The sequence below is a fragment of the Pinus tabuliformis genome, chromosome 1_1 (assembly GCF_031772625.1).
Source record: "Pinus tabuliformis cultivar Carrire ecotype Pingquan chromosome 1_1, CPIR1, whole genome shotgun sequence".
Classification (NCBI taxonomy): Eukaryota; Viridiplantae; Streptophyta; class Pinopsida; order Pinales; family Pinaceae; genus Pinus; species Pinus tabuliformis.
Window position 1 is genome coordinate 124,977,593 of NC_142297.1, and position 20,707 is coordinate 124,998,299.

Below are 20,707 nucleotides of genomic sequence, written 5' to 3' on the forward strand. Positions count from 1 at the left end.
ACCGATTGGGTATCGAATATTGTCCCTGTTATGAAGAAACAAGGGACAATTAGAGTGTGTGTCGATTATAGGGATGTAAATCAAGCTTGTCCGAAAGACAACTACCCTACACCCTTCATCGACCAGATAATTGATGAATGCGCCGGATGCGAAATCTTTTCATTCATGGATGGATTTTCTGGGTATAATCAAATAAATATCCGCCCACAGGACCAGCCAAAGATTGCATTCATTTGTCCATGGGGCACATTCGCATATCGAAAATTACCCTTTGGTTTAAAGAACGCAGGGGCGACGTTTCAGAGGGCAATGAATTATGCCTTCCATGACATCAAAAACATCGTTCAATCATACCTCGACGACCTTCCGGCTCATTCGCGAAAGCGGACTGATCATCCGCAGCATTTAAGAGCGATATTTCTACGTTGCCGACACTACAAGATACGACTCAATCCGCACAAATGTGTATTTTGCGTCAGTTCTGGTCGTTTACTTGGCTTTGTAGTCTCCAAGGATGGGATTCGTCTCGACCCGTGCAAGGTCGAGGCAATCATAAATTTGCCTCCACCTTCAAATTTGGTTCAGATTCAGAAACTCCAAGGGAAAGCAAACCTTCTGAGGAGGTTCATTCCAAATTACGCCAAACTTGCTAAAGGTTATACACGTCTTTTGAAAAAGGAGGTACCCTTCGTCTGGGCTCAGGTTGCGCAAGCTTCCTTTGATGCTTTAAAAGATTCCTTAATAAAAGCATCATTAATGTACGCCCCCGATTATCAAAGGGATTTTAACCTGTATCTGGCTGCAGCAGACACGACCATCGCAATGGTTTTAGTTCAAGAAGTCGATGGAATTGAACACCCTATATATTATTTAAGTAGAAACTTAAACGATACAGAAAGCAAATATTCTTATGTTGAAAAACTAGCGCTTGCAGCTGTTCAAGCGATACAAAGAATTCGACACTATGTCCTCTTTCGGAAAACTACCATTCTGTCAGATTGCAACCCCATGACCTATATATTGTTGCGACAGTTGCTGGGGGGCAAATATTCAAAATGGATAGCAATCCTTCAAGAGTTTGATCTGGAATTTGTAAAATCCAAGTCAAAGAAAGCTCTAGTTTTCGCAGAATTATTATGCGATCTCCCATCATCATCCAACGATGAAACATCAGAAGAATCAATCGTGGATGAGAATCTGTTTCTGATATCTACAAGCAATGAGTGGTATGGAGATATAATAATTTATCTCCAAACCCAAAAATTTAGGCCTAACACCTCTCACTCTGAATAGAAACGTATACGATACAAAGCAAAAGACTACATGATCGTCGATGATACACTTTACCGTCGTGGTATTGATACAGTTCTGAGAAGGTGCCTCACCCATGAGGAGGCCGAAAAAGCCCTGAATGAGTGTCATTCAGGCGCGTGTGGGGGGCATCAATCTGGATATGCTACAGCACAAAAAATCTTATGAGCAGGATACTTCTGGCCAACAATGTTCAAAGATTGCATAACCGCAGTCAGAAGTTGCCATGCTTGTTAAATTTTTGATAGCAAAACCAGAAGACAAATAATTGCTGTTGGGCCTTTCGCCAAATGGGGCATCGATTTCATGACATGAAACCCCACCTCGACCGGGGGGCATGGGTATATTATAGTCGCCGTTGACTGTTTTACCAAATGGGCCGAGGCGATGCCTACATTAGATAACACTGGTGAAACAGCTGCCCTTTTCTTTTTCAATCATGTAGTCGCCAGATTCGGCATACCACAAGCTATAGTTACGGATCATGGATCGCATTTTCGCAATCACATGATGCTCGAATTAGCTGCCAAGCTAGGATTGTCTCACGACAGCTCTACTCCATATTATCCGCAAGCCAACGGACAAGTTGAAGCAATCAACAAGGTCCTGAAGCGTATGTTGCAAAGGATGATTGGAGTTCACAAAAGAAGGTGGCACCTAATCCTGTACTCAGCCTTGTGGGCTTACCAAACATTGGTAAGGAATGCAACCGGGTTCACACCCTTCCAACTGGTATATGGCCTGGAAGCAGTCTTACCAGTCCAGTGCGAAATCTCGTCTCTTAAACTCGCAATCGATCTCCTCCCCGGAACTTCAGAAGAAGAGGCCCGTTTCTTGGAATTAATCCAATTGGATGAAACCCGTCTTGATGCCGCTTTGGCTAACGAAGCCCATAAGAAACGAGTCAAGGCGCAGTTCGACAAAAATGTCAAACCCCGTGTCTTCTCAGAAGGTGACTTGGTCTTGCTTTATGACCAAGAATCCGATAAATTGGGAGCAGGTAAATTTAATTCTTTATGGATGGGCGCCTATATTGTTAAACGAGTGTTAGAAAAAGGAGCCTACGAGTTAATGGATTATGACGGAATTCCACTGGCGCAACCTCGTAATGGGTTGTACCTCAAGCGTTACTATGCTTAAATAGTAACCAATATGCTTTTGTTGTATTTTGTTTTCGCTAAAGTGTTCGTTTTGGTCGAGTAATCCACCTTTTTACATTTATTGCAGATGTCAAACCTTTTGGAGACATGTGTTGGATATGCCGACGGAGCGAGTCATAGTTCGCGGAACCTGTCCTCCGCAGCCTGGGCCATTTTTGATCCAAGCGGCGAGTTAGTAAGTTTCAGAGGTGTATGTATTGGTCAATCAACGAATAACATCGTTGAGTATAGCGCGTTGATAGAACTTCTCTCTGATGCCATCACCCATGGTATACACCGACTAATCGTCAGGCTAGACTCACAACTCGTAATTCTACAACTCAATGGTATATATTCCATCTGAAACCCAGCTATTTATCGCATGTTCCTAAGGGTTAAGATTTTGGAAAGACAATTTGATTTTATTCAATACCAACATATTTCCAGAAACTTAAACACATTAACCGACTCATTAGCAAACTATGTGTTAGATAGACATTTGCAACATTTGTAAAAAGAGACACATCATCAATCTTTTACATGTGGATCATATAGCTCCACCAAAATAAAACCCGAAAATCAAAATATATATATAGCTGTTTATGGTTTACATATAATGTTCTGGAACTAAGACAAAATCGGTCACATGACCCAAAAACTCAAAATGCTAGGGGGCACCCTAGTCTAATGATGCTCGTGATAGCAAGTCACAGCCTGTGCGATCATGCGTAAGAGACGAGTCCATCGTCTAGGCACACCAGTAGTATGCCGCTGTAACTGCAAAGGGAGCTCGTCGATCCTCACATCGGGAATACCAAGAGTAAGGCTCTCAACCTGCTCCTGCACAGCTGTGAGAGTCTCGGCCACATCAAGGTCATGGAGAATAACCCTCCCAGCAGCCTCTCCTGCTGGGGCAGCGGCTGGCACTCTCAAACGGACTACTGGACGAACAGGACCAACATCTGCATGTACACAAGAGTTTGATTAAAAGTCTTGATAGAATAAAGCACAAGGACATTATAAATAAAAACAGTAAACAGTGATATGGTCAAAGATTTTACCAATAGCGCCCCACTGCTCGCCATCCGGCAGTACTAAATCCGGATCACCCCGGAAGTCCATGCCAGCATATGGATACTCGGCATAAGCCATCTCCTGCCGATCAAACCACCTGAAGAAGGTATCAGAAAACGAAATCTGAGACTGACCAGCATGCCTAGACATATGGTCAACCCATCTCTGCATACGTGGTTCAGTAGGAGGAGGTATGTCGAGTGCAATGTACTGCGGCTGCATCAGTGGTATCTTCTCCAAGGCAAAGGCGGTCAAAATAGAACCGAACCCAAAGTTCTTCAACCTCCCGTCCTTTATCTTGGTCAACTGACTCTTCATCACAAGAAGTACTGCATCACACCAGTTGAATATTTTCGGTTGAAGGCATTCCAAGGCATGTTGCATATAGGATCTGTTGGCTACATGAAGAGACGCACTCCTGGCCATCCTACCAAAAGTAAACAGGATAGACCTAAGGGACCTGTCAGCGACATCTCGGATGATGATCTTGCCGTCTTTACTCGGCTGAGATCCTTCCCTGCAATACTGGCGGACATAATCTCTCACAGAGTCACTCCCTCGGGCCGAACCTGACAAAGAAATGGGGGCACCCCGCCTCGACAAGCCAGTCAAGAAGTAAATGTCTACTGCGGTCAAGGGGATAGATTTGTCCCTAATTTGGAAAACTTGATTGATAGGATCCCAAGCATCGAGCAAATACTGCAGTAGGTTGATCTGCTGTCTCATGCTAGAGATGCGGAAGAACTTCAGCAAACCACAGCTCCGCAGCGCGTTCACTGTCACAGGATCATGTAAGGCAATCATGTCCTCTTCTTCATGTTCTCGTTCTCGCCATGTAAGGGTCATTTTGCTCCAATATCTCTGCAAAAACAAACAAGAGAGGAGATTAAATCCTAATTTTGATGAGAAACAGGGAAAAATTCCATTAAAAACTGTGCAACAACTTTCCTTTCTGCGCCCAACGCACCTACACATGTGTTATGGGTGCGTTGAATGTCAAGTCACCTTCATGATGACCCACAATCAGCGCAGGTTTCGATATGCCTAGGGTGCATTGATAGCAGAACGCACCCATCAAACCCCAGGGGCTCAGAAAAGCAGGGACTGAAGCACAGAATGCAGAAAAGGAACCATGAAATGAAAGAGCTCAGGTTTAGCTCCTACCTGGTCCAGACGGCGCCGAGAATCGTCCACAGAATCTCCCGAAATCAGCTGATGAAAATCAAGGGGGAAGAGGCACCTCCAAAGCTCCAACAAACCAAGTTCAAATGAAATGGTAAAATGAGAGGTAAAAACACTTTTTAATTGCTTTTTACGTAGTTCAAAGTAAAATATTAGCGTTTTAATCTCATTTTCAAGCAAATGTTGTTCATTTCTAACTAGTTTGATGAAGCAATTGAAGATACAGTACTATCTTTGAAAAGCAAAGCTATTTATGGTAAAAAATCAAAACAAGACCATCTTATCGAGCAGTTTTAGCACATAGTTCATGCTCGTTAAAAAATAAACATAAGATCGAGCAAGTGTTTCAACCCGCGTTTAAGCTCGTTAAAAAATGAACTATCCTCCGGTAAATAACCACCGTGAATGTAACATTATCAGCCATTAAAGCCTTGGTCGTGTTTGCACCGTCACCTCCACTTTTCCATTGGCCGATCATTCACCTCCATTTGATTGTTTACCCATTTTCAGGAACAGCTGCGAAGAGTGATTTCACTAGCCATCCTTGTGACACTGCCGTGATTAGAAAATTCCAACCCTTACCTAGAATCAGCTGCTACCCATTTTATCAATCGTTCCTCAAAAGACGAGTCTTCTTTAAGCTCTTTTCATCTGACTCGCAAAATATGAAAAGATTGCCGAGTTTTGGCCTTCCAGCTCGTTAAAGCGACCGGAAGTGCTATCCCTCCTCTAGATTTTAATCTTTTTGGTCCTGAGGGATTATTGCACAAAAAGATCGAGCGCTTGTTTTGTTCGGCTCGTTAAAACTATCGAAAATTCATCCCTTCTGTATTGTTTTATACTTTTTCGGACTTAAGGGATTAGATGACGAAAAAGGACTTCCGGAGTTAACTTTACGTACCTTTTCAGACTCTCTAAAAATGAAAAGGACCGAGTTATCATTGTCGTTAGACTCGTTAAAAACATTAATAGCGACAAACTTGTCTTTAGACGAGAACGAGTTTCACTATCGCTAGGCTCGTTAAAACATAGCGATGGGTTTGCCTGAAGGGAAAATTATAGAACAAGCATATGTTATCCTCCTCAAGCTTGACAAAAATAAAGAGGTACTGGTCAGCAATGACTGGGGAAAAATTGGGAAGAAACTCAAAGAACCTTTATTGGTAGCAAGTCACTCTTGAACATGACACTTCCACTCTGTGCCTGAGTCGGGTTGGGTTGTTTCATTCACCGGTCACATCACCATGGTCTCGCCATACCATCCACCTTTGGGGTAAATGCTACCAATCCATTATATAAGTGTCGCCGATATGTTCAAGAGAAGTCATCCAGAGAAGTCACCCGTGTCCCATCCACTACCATACATTATACTTCATTCTTTCATGACCGCCACCCTGAACCATATATCATCAGATCGTTTTCACCTCCATCAAAATCATTTGCTCCGTTCCGTGTCATTGATGTGGGATACATCAAGGCCCTCCTTTGACGGATCGCTTCTTGTCGACATCAGCTCATTATCCAAGAAGTTGATCTAGGAACACCCTTCAGTACTTTGAAGCTTGCATGCCTCAATGGCAAGTTTCTCACTTCCAGCGACAGGTATACATCAATGACCTTCGACCGAAAGATTTTGCGTGGTGTTCGACGCCAAGTCCTTTATTCACACCACGTGAATTGTACTGCAGTACCTTGAGGGTCATTATCATTATCGGTGATTCCTCTCGCGCTTGTTAACAGTTTACATCATTGACTGGTAATCAAGCGATGTCTTTCCATGTTCGACTTCAAAACATTTCTCACATGGATCGACTTGTACTTAGAGTGAAGATCGGACGAGATTGAAGACCCCGGATCTAGTTTCATCCATCCAGGTTGCGATATATATTCAGAAAAAATAAAGACATTGGCATGTACAGCATTGCAGCACAGATAATCATCCTACCAAAAGGATGATGATTTCATCAGAATCATCAGTCTACCATCAGACGATTGTCTGTCCTATGTACATAAAAATGAATTTATAAAGCTGAGCATGGGAATGCCCGCCTCAGCTAGATCATGAAAACAGTATGAAAAATAATGTATTGTATTGTATCTTATTACAGGTCTCCTCCCAGCATTGAAAGAACTTCGGATCCTCCTAATAAAGCATTTCACCCGATAAACGGCCTCATACTTTAGGGGGCAACTGTTATAGACATTTTTGTGCCTTACAGCTATAAGCATGAAATGTCCATAATCCAAGGGATCCAAAGTCCCTAAAAGTGTTGTTCCTGCCCCTAAAGGAACAAGGTCAACCAATGACAGCTTCTCCCAGAAGTTCTCCACCAGGAACTACTCAAAACTAGTCAAATCAGGATCAATTCAGAAGCTTCACTAGCTGCCTGCGTTGCAAAGCACCCCAGTACACTAGCTAAAATGCACTACCCAGTTGCACTGAGCGGGAAATTACAAGTGGCAGAGTCATTCAACGAGGTGGAGAGACAATGGAAGCTTCCAGAATCTTCTCCAATGACACTTGCCTCACTGAATTTGACCAAGTGATGAGTAAGAGGCTCTCAGCCTCCAAGTGGAAGCAAGAACTGACAGAGAGAAGCCACAAGTCAAAACATAAGCTGACTCATCCTCTCTGCTTACATCTATATATGGATCCCTCATCCCAGAGATCCAGGGGCTGGAATTTTGTACTTTGCAGAGAATTGTTGTTGGTTTGAGATTGAGATTAGTACATTGGGTGATTTATGCTTTGTTGGAGGAGAGGAAGGGATTCCTTTGCTGGGAGGTAGATGCTGGATCGGGACTCACTTGGTTGTATCTCCTCTTGGACTTTCTTATCATATCAATAAAATTATTTGAGTTTCTCCTACATGCTGTGTATCAATGATGTTTTGTTATATTTGCATGTTTAGCTTAATCTGATCCTAAGATTTTTATGAATGTGAATCTATATCTTCGTGTAGTTTCTCTCTTCTGTGATCTTGCAGGAATTCGGTGAAGCTGGGCCGGTAAGGGAGCAGGGAGTTGGGAGCTAGTGAAGAGAGGAGCGATTGGATCAACAAACTAGCGAAAGACACAGGTTAGTTACATCCTTCCTCTTCATTTACATTTCATAAAGAAGAATACTCAAGTAGTTTTCCTTGTTTGTTGCTAAGGCACTATCACACCTTAGAGTGGGATAGGGGCGTTCTGAATAGATACTTTTCCCAACAACATTCCATCATACATTAATACCAACATGTAACTCATGTACTTACAACTCTAAACAACTTATCAAGGAAAAAAAAAATGAAAAATCATCTAGGAGTGTTTTAACCTCAATTCTTGATTTACTAAATAACTTATAGTGTATCATACACTATAAGGGGAATTTTGAGGTCTAAAATGGGCCTTCTAAGAAAAATGTACAACCAAAATAAACTTTATAAGAACCAATAGGATTCAATATGATGATGTCAACCGTGGGGGATGATTCACCATTTTTGGAGTAAAAGAGTAAAAGATTAAAACATTATAAAATATTAAAACTACTTTTTCAACTCGTATTTTAAACTTATCTCCCTAAGTTTTTACTCAAATTAGGAGTAGGAGAACTCATTGAATGCAAAATTTAATTCCTCATCCAAGGGATACCCATGTTGGATACTTTCAATTGACCCTACTACATGAAAAATGAGAAATACATGAAAAAACGTTATTGCAATCACGATTTTCATGTATTTCTCATTTTTGTGTGGCAGGGTCCATCGAAAGTATGAAACATGGGTAATCCTTGGATGAGGAATCCAATTATGCATCCAGTGAGTGTTTTAGCTTGAAATTTGAGTAAACCAATAGGGATTTAAGTTGAAAATACAAGTTGAAAAAATAGTTATTTCTCTTTTTTTCCTCTAAAATTTGATGATGTAATCAAATCTTATTTTATTATTTCCACTATTATTTTATAATTTCCTTCGGAGGCCCATTTTATACCTCAAAACTTCCCTAATGGATGGTAAGTTTCATGCCTTATAACATATGATGGTAAGTTACACATCTGTGCATGACGTATTATAAGTTATAACTCAACCTTTATGTCTACCACTGGGTTATAATTTATAAGTATATGAAATGGATATGAGAGTAACATTATAATTTATATCATATGGATTGACAACATGATTTCCTAATGAGAATATAAGACAACTTCCCGAATGAGTAAGCTTTTTGTGTATGTATGCCTCGAATTCATTTTATTAGCCAACATAAACCCTTGAATGATTCCTATGAAGCAGATTTTATGGTTGTCTTTTGGTTTGGGAAATAGACCCTAATATATAAGTAGTCACTTTAATGTTTTTGGTTTTTAAATTTACAGAGATTTTGTTTTGAAGTGTTTACTGGTGATGGATATTTTTTGTGAATAAGATGAAATATGTTACTGAGGAAACTGATAGTTTACATAATTTGGGTTATGTGGGAGAGAGAGCCCAACACAAGACCCAACTGAGATCCCTGGAATGGCCATAGAATTGTATTTTTTAGAGTATGACCATCACAGAAGAGGATTCTAAGTACAATGGTGGAAATTGTGAGGTACCCTCTTTAAAACATTCTCAAATTTGAGAGTATAGAAGCCGAGAGAAGAGAAGAAAACCTTCGCGAGGCTGACCAAGCTAAAGTCATTTTTCTCTGCGATAGAAAGCCTTTCGCAGAGGAAGAAAAACATAAAAAAAGGAAGAAAAACAAAAAAGGAAGCTGACGACATCACTCCTGGTTGGTGGTGACCAGATCCTCATCTAGATGAATGGGAGTCTCCTGAGAGCTTCCCTCCTGATGTGTGGTGCTAATGTATCGACTCGTGGAGGCCACAATGTCCTCTTTCTTGATGCTTGGGGATCCTTCAGGAGTCGAATGGACCTTCATTGTCGACTTCTTATTGATAACAGTGTAATGTAGTGTGTCCTGAGTAATGAATCTACAGTGGTGGATGGCTTCAACATACATCACAAACTTCTCAATCAGCCAGTCAATCTTTGTTTCCAGAGCCTTTGTGCGCTCCTCCGGCTCCTGCATTGCTAACCCCATGATGGTGTTCATTTGCTACCATGTTCTGATAGTACGTGCATATAGGTTTTCACTTGCTCGGGTGAAAGAAGGGACTAATCTAGGAAAAGTTGGTGTCCACTTCCTCAGTAATGACCTCCCTATGGAGAACATTTGCTTGGGCTTATAATTCATAAATGCACTACTGAGTTTCCATATTAGCCACCGTCGCATAGCATAAAGTTGCATTCCTAGAAGATGTCTTCGCACGAGTGGTAGGGGTTGAGCTTAGGGACTACCAATGGGAGGCTGAGTGACTACGCGCACCTCCCTAACTAGAACCACGGGTGTAGAAATTCCTTGGGGCCATGAGAGAAGCATAAGGGCTAGAGAGCGAAGGACCAATGAAGAGGGATAAAGGCAGAGAGAAGAATGAGGGGAAGAAGAGGAAGGGGTAAATATATAGAAGCCTGCTGATGGAGGGAGGCAGGGATCAGGGAGAGGGGGCAGGAAGAGGAAGCATGCAAAGATCTCATGCAGGGCAGTGGAGGAATGACTAAGCAGAGAGGATATTACTAGGAGGTGGAAGTCACACAAGGGAGAGGGGAGGTGGAACCATGAGCTCTAGAATTAGGTGAGCCAAGGATGAGTCTGTGCTCGTGTGCCATCCACATATCCTTCCAACTGAGTAGAGATTCGACCATGAAATCATGAATGGTACACGAATACTTATTGTTTGGTAGAGTGGTTATCTTCATCATTGATTGATGCACATTGTTGACGGAGTTCACCTTCCTCCAATTCCTGCAACACTCGGGACTTCAGGTATAGGGGACCATCCATACCCTCATTGTCCAGTCTGTCCACGAGTTTATTTCCCTTCCTTCTGATTGCTTGAAAGTGGAGTTCTACCATGCTGTCAATTCCCTGCTTGATCCATTGTATTATTTTGTTTAGGCACCAGTTTTCTAAGATTTTTTCCACCTTGATGCCCTGCTGAAGTTTTTTTTCCAATTTGAGTGGCCAGTGTGGAATCTCCTTCAACAATCAAAGGACTGAGCTTTAGGTTGTGCATTGTGGTGATGCCATTTTCGAGGGCATTAATTTTTGCGACATTGTTTGTGGCTGAACCTATATTTCCCTCATATATTGAGATTATTTCGCCGTTAGAGTTTCTAAAGACTCCTTCAAAACTGGTTGGGCGTGGATTCCCCTAGCTGCACCGTCGTAGTTAAGCTTGAAGGTCCCTTTCTCTCGCAACCTCCAGGTGTTATTTTTATTTTCAAGTATGCAGAGGGGGGTGACTTTACGGACCTTGATCTAAAGGAGATCCAACATTGAGATAATTCTCTCTTCGAATAAGTTGGGAGGGGCTTTGGAAAGCTGAGTGGGTAGAGAGGTCACTATTTACGGGAGCGCACTTTTGATCTTCGAGATTATGATTTCCTCCTGGGTGGAGATTCCACGAAAGATGCTTTCGTTGCGCTCCTTCCAAAGATCCCAACAAATCAGACCAAGAATTAAATTCCATGCACGTTAACCATAGGATGTGAGGATAAGACAGATCTCCAATTCGTGATGGTACTTTGAATAGATGAGGGGTCCCGATAAGAGTTGTTAAAGAATAGAGAAATCCAATCCCATAAATTAGACACGAAGGGGAAAACATTTAACATATGATTGGGGGTTTCTTCTTCTTGATGGCACAAAGGGCATCTTGGTGGGACAATAAAGCCTTTTCTTCTTAGATTGTCCCATGTTAAAACCTTTCTATGAATGACTAACCATAGAAAGATAGATATTTTGGCCAGTGCTTCCTGTCCCAGATTGCGTTCCACTTTGGTTCTGGTTGAATTTGATCATGCTTGGCTATGTATCTTTAGGCTTCTTTTAAAATGAAGTGTCCAACTGAGTTTTTACCCCATCTGAGATGATCCTCAGCAATGTTAAGGAGGATTTGTCTATTTTGTAATTCTAATGAGACATTCGACCAGGCTTGGGGGTTCATATGGGGAGTCCATTCCTCTTGTTCCATCCAAATTCTCCATCTGTCCTTTTCGTCACATGTTTTCCAGTATTGGCTGACTTTGATCTTCCCTCTATTTTGCATATAAGCCTTGATTTGGTCATAATGATCTTGATCAAGTTTCGGCCTTTGTTTCCAGGCATCCTCCTAGAAAAGAGCCTTGTTCTCGTTGCCTATTTCCCAAAAACTACGATTTTGAATGAAATCCTTATTCTCCCATGCTTGATTCCAGATGACTGAAGCTTTGATATTTCCATTGAGCTTGATGATTTTCTCTTGTGATAGGGAGGGGGTGTACTTTTCTTTCCATAGGACTCCCTAAGGGGAATTGGGGTTTTCAAACCATCTCCATAATTTTTTGGCTCCCAAGGCCTTTCCTAGGAGGTCTATGACTCTAAGACCAAGGCCACTGGTGAGCTCCAGTATTGTAGCAATAATGCTACAACTCCTGGGGCTTCCTGTCTCTCATTTTATCAACCCGGTAGTTCGTACAAACTTGGAAGCGACGGTGCTATATGCACAAGTACTAGCTCTTGTCACAGCTGTCACTTGGTCAGCTGGCACAAGTCCGCTAGGGCTTAGGCCAACTTCTATAGTCTCTCAGAAGAAGCTTGCTAATTGATGGACGAAAGCTATTCTCAAAGGGAAACTACTCTACTTGACAAAATGGACTGAAAGCAAATCAAAGCATGTAAACCTAGGAAACCCTAATTTAACTAGTCTAACCTCTACAATGCAAAGAATGTGAATGAAACCTCTACCAATGCTGTTGTTACCTCTAATAAGTGGAAATGCATGGATCTAAGCTACTTGCATCATAAAAGACATGTTTTTGTATTTTTCCTTTAAGTGGATGGAATGATTGTGATTTTGTGCTAACTAGGGTTTGGTTGTGCAGATGGGATGGAGAAGGAAGGAAAGCGTGGGACAGGTTGGGGAGGCTAGGAGAGGTCCCTAGGGATCCTTAGCATCCATCCACAGAGGTTCCTCACATTCAGATGCTCAGCAACCGAGTGAGTGGCCTCCTACAGGATGTCTGCAGGGGATCCTACAGGATACGCAGAGATTTCTACAGGATGTCTACAAATTGCTACAGGATGACCTACCGTGAGTGTTTGAAGTGATGGAGGAGTGATGGAATGGTAGGGGGAGATGTGTAAGGTAGGAATAAGGCTGGTGATGGCTCAGAAGTGGAAGAATAGGATAGGGAGTGAGTGTAGGGAGTAGGTTGGAAGATAGAGGACTAGGTCAACGAAAGGGCTAGAGAATGAAACTATCTGAGGAGTGCAAGACTTTGGGAGATAACAGAGCGGAGCAGGGGTCAACGATGTGTTTGCATGCGTGATCAAGATGGAGAATGAGGTAATGGAATGAGAGAGAGCAGTGTAAGTGAAACAAATGCTTATGACTGTCACCAAACCGAAAATGCATTAACCTAAACTACCTGTGCGTATAAATTCAATGAACAGCAATCCAAAACGCGAAGGAGAATGTGCATGAAGCTGTGATGAAGGCGTGTGTGCAGGTGTGAATCATGTGGAAAGATCTATCATAACGAGACTATGTTGCAGCATGTAGGAAGTGAAGAACTGCGTGTTTTTGTGGCTGGTATAGGCTGCACTCCAATCTCCAAATGGAGATGGCAGTGGAGACTTCCTCAACCTTTTTTGCTGGAGCTCCAATGTATTATCAACCTGCTAATCTAACTAAACAACCGAAAGCAATTCAACCATAAACTAGTCCTATCTATGCTCATGAAAAAGACTAATTCAACAACCTATAATTCAAATTGCATGTGAAAATGAAAACTCAGAGTGCTGAAACGAAATGCAAACAACACTACAGCAGAGGGGATCTATGGCTCTCAGGTTGGGCCCTAACCTGAGAGCTATAGTCTCCTTAAGAAAACTCAGAGCTAGATCAAAATCTGCCTTCTTTCTTCATAATCTGATGTTATGCCAAAACTGGCTTACAACAAGAACTAACACCGAGCTGTGCTCAAAAATTACAATAGTAATGCGAAAGTTTCAACAACCTATCAAAGGCTACGGCCTCTCTACTTATGCAAAACAATGATCCAACAAGTGTCCTTGATTTTAGGAGCTCGGCTGTCCAACTAGAGTTTAACTGCTGATCCTGTAGGACAGTCATAATTGTTGTTCCTGTAGAACAGTTGTAACTGCTGTTCCTGTAGAACAGCTGGCTGCTTCTAAGCTCGGAGGGGAGATGGATTGGAGCTCGGAGTTCTTGGTGGGAATCACGAGGAATGTCCCAAGACCGTGGACATCCTCTCCTAAAAACCAGCAGTGCCACCTCATTGTCTCCTTGTCTCCTTTTTCGTTGTCTTTTGCTCCCTTTTAATGCCAAAACCTGGAATCATAATGCATTAGTCACGTAGATAGAGTGCCTACCCTTCTTCCTACAAACAACATGAATAAACTAAGAAATGCATGCATAAGCAATAAAAAATGAATGGTTTGAGCAAGTAGAATAGGCCAAAATGAGCCCAAATTGTACCAAAATTGGGGCTCATCATCACCCCCCAGCTGAACCATTTGCTCATCCTTGAGCAACTCAGTCAAGATCCTCATCCTTCATGGCTTTCACTGCTCCCCTTACATCCCAAGCTTCTGTGGTGATTTCTTCTTTGTTCATATGAATCCCGACTGTTTTGTCCACCTCTTGCCATTGTGCATTGTCATCTTTCTCTGTACTTCCTTCAGCCAATCCTAGCAGCAATGGGGGGCTGAGTTTAAGGCCAATCTAGCTGGCCTGAAGTCTTTGCATGGATTTCTTGTAAAGGTTCACTTTTGCTAATGCTTCCCTCATCCGGGTTGGGGTATGGTATTCCCGGATCTTCAAACTATGTGCCAAAGTATGCCACCTGCGTGCACATGCCTGGGCAGCAGTTTCTCCCAATAATCTTTCCATGTCTTCAAAGTGGGCTATTGCTTGGGCCTGCTGGTCCATAAATCTCAAGGAAGCTGTGGGATCATTAGACAACTGTTGGCGGGCTGAGATGAGAGCAACCGGATCCTCTGGTTCTGCTCGAATGTACAGTGGCTCACTCACTTCTCGGCTCATGACCGATTTTTCTTCAGTTGCTCTCTGATCCTCATGATTTAGCCATGAAGCGAAGGCCATCAACTGCATATCACCCAAGGCGATATTGGGATCCCAAGAGACTTCATTAGGCAAAACCAGATTGTGGATGTAGAATTCTGCTAGCTTGGCTTTGTCTTCCGCTGAGCTAGTATTGCATAATTCGGCAAATTGCTGTGGGTTATGGACTTGTGCAATACCTCTTTGTGCTAATGTGTTTATCTGGAACTGTAGCCACTGATCCTTTAAGTACAACCCATAAGACTTTGCAGGATGTCTGCACTGCAGGGCTTCCATGGCCCAACTGGCCATGCAGGCCAATTGTGCTTCCTTTTGTTTCAGCTGCTCTTTCAGAGCTTGTGTTTCAATTTGGCCCTGTTGTCTTGTTTCCTGTAGAAGTGTAATTGGCCCCTCAAGATGGGTGGTCAGCTCTTGTTTTCCTTGCTGCTCATTTGTGGTGTCCTTGGAGGAGGTTCCTACCCCTGCCCTTAGCTCCTGTAGCTGCAATTTCAACTTCTGGTTTTCTTCCTGTAGAAGCGCATGTTGGCAACTAGCCACATGTTTTGCCATGGTGAATTCACTCCTGACCTCCCTGAGTTGATCTTGTAAAGGGCCTATGTCTGCCACACCCTTTGATTTAGCGATCTGCATCCATGTGTGGGAACGGACTCTTTCTTTTTCTAGTTCAAAAAATAGAGGTACAGTAAATTTTTGCGGTATGATCTTTCCCGCCTCCAAGAAGGTGTAGTAGGAGTTCAGATTCGGTGAAGGGCTAGGTTCAGGGATATGTTCTCTTTCTTCCCCTCCAGGAGGTGCTAGCTCACCCTTCTTCGGTGACGAGGGTCCTTCCCCTTCTCTTTGTTCGGCTTCCTGTAGCCGAGCCAAAGTATCCTGTAGGACATTTTCGGCTTCCTGTAGCCGGGTTTTTTCATCCAACAGATCCAACCTTTCTTGCCATGTGTTCTTCTTTGGACTTCCCTTTTCATAGGTAACTGTAATCTTTGAGGGTGATTTTTCTTTGGGAGAAGCAGGGGTGTCTTCGATGACAATTGGGCTGCTGGACTGCGTCTGTGGTTTCCCTGTTTTTATCCGAACACTTCTCCGGGCTTTGAAGTAGAGAGGAGGGTCCCTCTTCCTCTTTCCTTTTGGCTTAGGTGGCGTACTGAGGCTAGCTAATACAGCCGCTGCCTCCCTAGCCAGAACGTCCACCCTCTGCTCCTTTGATTTTGATTTTGCATGGCTTCCTATAGAAGCCTGTTTCTGTGCTTTTGTGCTTCCTGTAGAAGCTGTTTTCGGGCTTCCTGTAGAAGCCTGTTTCTCCTTTCCTGTAGTGACGGGTGTCTTCACTTTCGCTCGCTTTGCTGCAGGGGTTTTATCTTTTTGTTTGCTTGTGAGTGCTGGAGAGGTAATTGGACTGACGTGGCCTGCCCCAACTTTGTCCCTTCTGCTCTTTGACCTTATTTCCCTCGCTGACAGGATGGGGGAGTCAGCTTTTTCTTCAGCATCTTTTTCTTCGTGCTGCTTCTCCTACATGGTAGTCGGGGTACTTGGGCTAGTTTCCTTCTTTTCCTCGGCCTCTGCTTCTTGTTCTTCACCGCTGGAGGAGCCACTAGCTTCAACTAGCATTTTTATGTCCCCATCTCGTGTTAGATTCCTAAATGACTCCCAGGAGAGGGGAACTTTATATGAGTGCAGTGCATCCTCCACAAGCAATTTGATCAGCCCATGGTGTGCGACTTGATCTGGTATACCATCTTTGAACTTTGTAGCGCACTCAATCAAGGATTGTAACAGGAAATAAGGAATGCTTAATTTCTGCTCTACAGGAAGATTGATCCGGTGTCTTAATTCGGTGAGCAGCCTGAAATGATATGCATACACGATGCTGTAACGACCCTCACAGGTGATATATTTCATGATTTGCAAGTTGACTTCGTTCCATGGTGGCAACAGGCTTGTCCTTCTCACCCCATTTTTGTCCTCTGTGAATGATTCTTCAGGTGGGAAGAACTCTTTCTTGGCTTGCTGGCTTAGCTTTCGTTCTTCTTTATCCCACGGGAGACCCATAGGAAGCTCAGTGATTCTGCTGATAGACTCCGAGGTGATCTTGAAGCTTAGGCCTCTGAAATTGACTGTGGCCAGCACCTTGGATTTTGGCCTCAGGGCCTGCAAGAATTCCTCGGCCACTTCCTCATCGTACCCCTGCAACTTTTCACAAAAAGACATCCACTGTGCTTGTGTAAAGAGCTCTACCGCTGCCTGATTTCTCCTCAGTGTGGTTGAATCAGTGGGCTCTCGCCTGATAAATCCACCCGGCATGATGGCACAATTTTCTTAACCGGAGGTGGTGATGGTGGAAGAGAGTTTAGTTTCGGTGACATAGTGCAGAACAATGCGTATAACCCACAAAAATTTTACAACACAGTCTAACCACTCAACAATCCTGTAGAATTGCAGTATGGGCACACAGACAGCAATTTGTCTACTTCCTCATTTACCCAGACAGTAACTGAAAATCCTACCATCTTAAATGATCAATTGCATGAGGAGTCCAGGGTTACCTCGTTACTCGGCCACCTTTTTTTTACGTGAACACCCGCGTTCCTGTAGAAGACTGCGTTCCTGTAGAAACTGTTCCTGTAGGACTAGTGTGCAAACTTCGGGGAGGACTGCAATTGGACTGCGGTTGAGGTGCACTTCACCGGTGTTCTGGTAGCCGAAAGCTTGGCGTATCAACGTGCCGAGGAAATCAGAAGAGCCACTCGAGTTTTGAAGTGGAGGTTGATGAATACATGTGCATAATCTAGCCGATTAGATTTTGAATCGGCGCAGCTCGTGGCACGGGGGGTGAGCTATCCCCGCCGGACCGTTGGGCGACGTCACCCATCATTTGCCTGCATATTCACTCGCTGCCGCATTCATTCCCACAGATCTGCCGCCGCCCTTTTCGGTTAAACTCGGTTCTCGGTTGATGGAACTATCTTCACGTGCATGCTGCGTGTTTTCTGTGTCATGGCTACCACCCGATCATCCAACTATACCATAACTAGCCGACGTGGCCAGTCAACTGGCCTTACGGCCGCTCAACCATTCATTTCTACGCCATGCAAACAAATCAAAGTAATACTCATGCGATTTGATGGAAGGAAGGTTGAGACACTTACCTGCGCACGTCTGCACACGATTTTCAGTTTTTGGACGACGGATCTACCTGCTGCACGCGGCTTACACAGACCCGGAAGCTCGGGGTTACAGGTTGCCAATGCTGGAGTGGATGGTTTTGCTTGCATGCGCCCGCGTTTCATCTCGGATGGCGGTGCTGTGGACGGTATTCACTCGAGCAGGTTGAACTGTTACAGGATCCCCGCGAGGGGTCTCATCACAGTCCTTTCTCCTTGGGTGCATGCTGCACGATGGCGGTTCTGGCTTCTCGATCACGATCCCAGCGCTCTTGATGCATATGGTATGAGATCTCGTCATTTGTTACCTTTGGAAATGGCTTTCCCGCGAGAACTCATCGGTTTCCTTTGTTGGTGCAGGGACTTGGCCGCATGTCGACACGGGTGGTGGAGCAAGGTAACAGCGTCGTGCATGGGCCCAAAAGAGGCTTGCATGCGTCCACACCAACCCGTGGTCATCAGATCTGTTCATGAAACGCATTCTGGGCCGTTCTGAGCTTCTATAGGAAGTTTCCTGTAGAAATACAGAGCTTCCTGTAGACAGGCAGCTCTTCCTGTAGAAAATCTGTGTCTTCCTGTAGGAGACTCAATTTATAATTGAAAGTGCACATACCTTGAAGAACATAAGCACTCTTGGAGGAGGTGCTGGTGAGGTGTCCTGGCTGCATGATAAGGACCTTTGACCTTGAGTTGAGAGGCTTCCTCTCCTCCATAGAACACCTGCAATCTGCATACAAATAACTTGTGGATCTTGTTTTTTTTTTTTTTTTTTTTTTTTCTTTTTTTTTTTTTTTTTGAAAGATAGCAGGGGTGCCTCAATGAGGTTTTCACCCCTACCACCTGCCTTAAGCGCCTCAGAGAGGTTTTCACTCAAGGATCTTTATCTCTTTTTTTTTTTTTTTTTTTTGAAAGATAGCAGGGGCGCCTCAATGAGGTTTTCACCCCTACCACCTACCTTGGGCGCCTCAGAAAGGTTTTCACCCAAGGATCTTTATTATTTAATTATTATTTTTTTTTTTTTTAGCTTCTTCAAGGTGTGCCCAAAGCAGGGGCAGGACCCTTCTCTATGACCAATACTGCCTTCTCCATTGTTTTGATGAACTCTTGTCTTGAGGGAGGCTTCCTGTAGATCTTCAATCGATGCCCATTGACAAGCATGGGAATGGCTTCCTCATCAATGGTTCGAATGAGGACAGATCCATTGTCATGACACTTTTCCACTGAATATGGTCCCAGCCATCTGGTTCTCAACTTCCCCTTGAAATCTTTGTATCTGGAATCATACAACAAAGCCCAATCTCCCGGCTGAAATTGCTTGTCATGGAGATGTTGGTCATGCCACACCTTCCTCTGAAGTTGAACCACTTCTGAGTGAAGGAGGGCCTGCATGCGGTGCTCATCCAGTCCATTCAGCTGCAATAGCCTTTCTTGTTGTGCATGGCTGAGATCTAGATCCAGCTGAGCTGCCATCCTCAAAGTGTTATACTCAAACTCAATGGACAGCAAAGCTTTCTTCCCATAGACCAGCTCATAAGGTGTGAAGGCGGTGGTGGTCTTCCAAGTGGTGTTGTAAGCCCATGTGGCCTCAACCAGGCGATCTGCCCAATCTTTTCTGCTGCCGCTCACCACTTTGGTCAAGATCCCTTATAATGCTCTATTGGTGACTTCCACCTGCCCATTTGCTTGAGGATGATAGGGGGTGGAAGTCCTATGCTTGATCTTGTGATGAGCTAGTAGATCTTCGACCATGTTGGATGTGAACTGGCTCCCTTGATCGGTCACCAGCTCTCTTGGGTAGCCAAACTTGTAGAAGATGTTCTCTCTTAGGAACTCGGCCACTTTCTCTTCTGTTGCTGCTTTGATTGCTTTGGTCTCTGCCCACTTTGTCAAATAGTCAGTACACACAATGATGTAGGATCTTTGCCTCGAAGAGGGATTGATTGGACCCACAAAGTCCATGCCCCACTTCTCAAATGGCTCAAGAGTCACTTGAGGTTGGAGAGGCATCTCATCCCTTTGGGTCGGTTTCCCCATTCTTTGGCATTGGTCACACTAACTGACATATCTTCTGACATCTTGATGAAGTGTGGGCCAATAGTAGCCTGCCTGCAGGATCTTGAAGGCAGTTCTCTTTGCTGCAAAATGTCCTCCACAAGGCCCATCATGACAGGTGAGGAGGATGTCAAAGACTTCCTCTTCCCTTACGCAACGCCTTAAGATCTGATCGGGGCCAAGCTTGAACAGGTTGCCCCCGATCCAAGTAAATGAGGCACTTTTTCTGATGATTCTGCTCTTCTCTTTTGAAGAGAGGTGCGGAGGGAACTGAGCTGAAACAAGGTAGTTTGCTATATCAGCAAACCATGGAGAGAGTACTGAGATAGCAAACAGATGCTCATCAGGCATCTGGTCATCCACCGTCCCATCTTCATCTGTAGACAAATCCAATCTAGATAAAAAGTCAGCAACAACATTTTCTCTACCTGGTTTATCAACAATGGTTAAATCAAACTGCTGCAATAAAAGTAACCATCTAATAATATGAGCATTCACATCTGGTTTATTCATCAAATATCTAATAGCAGCATGGTCAGTATGTACAAAGGTCTGGTAACCAGTAATATAATGTCGGAACTTGTTTAATGCATGGACCACAGCCAAGAATTCCTTCT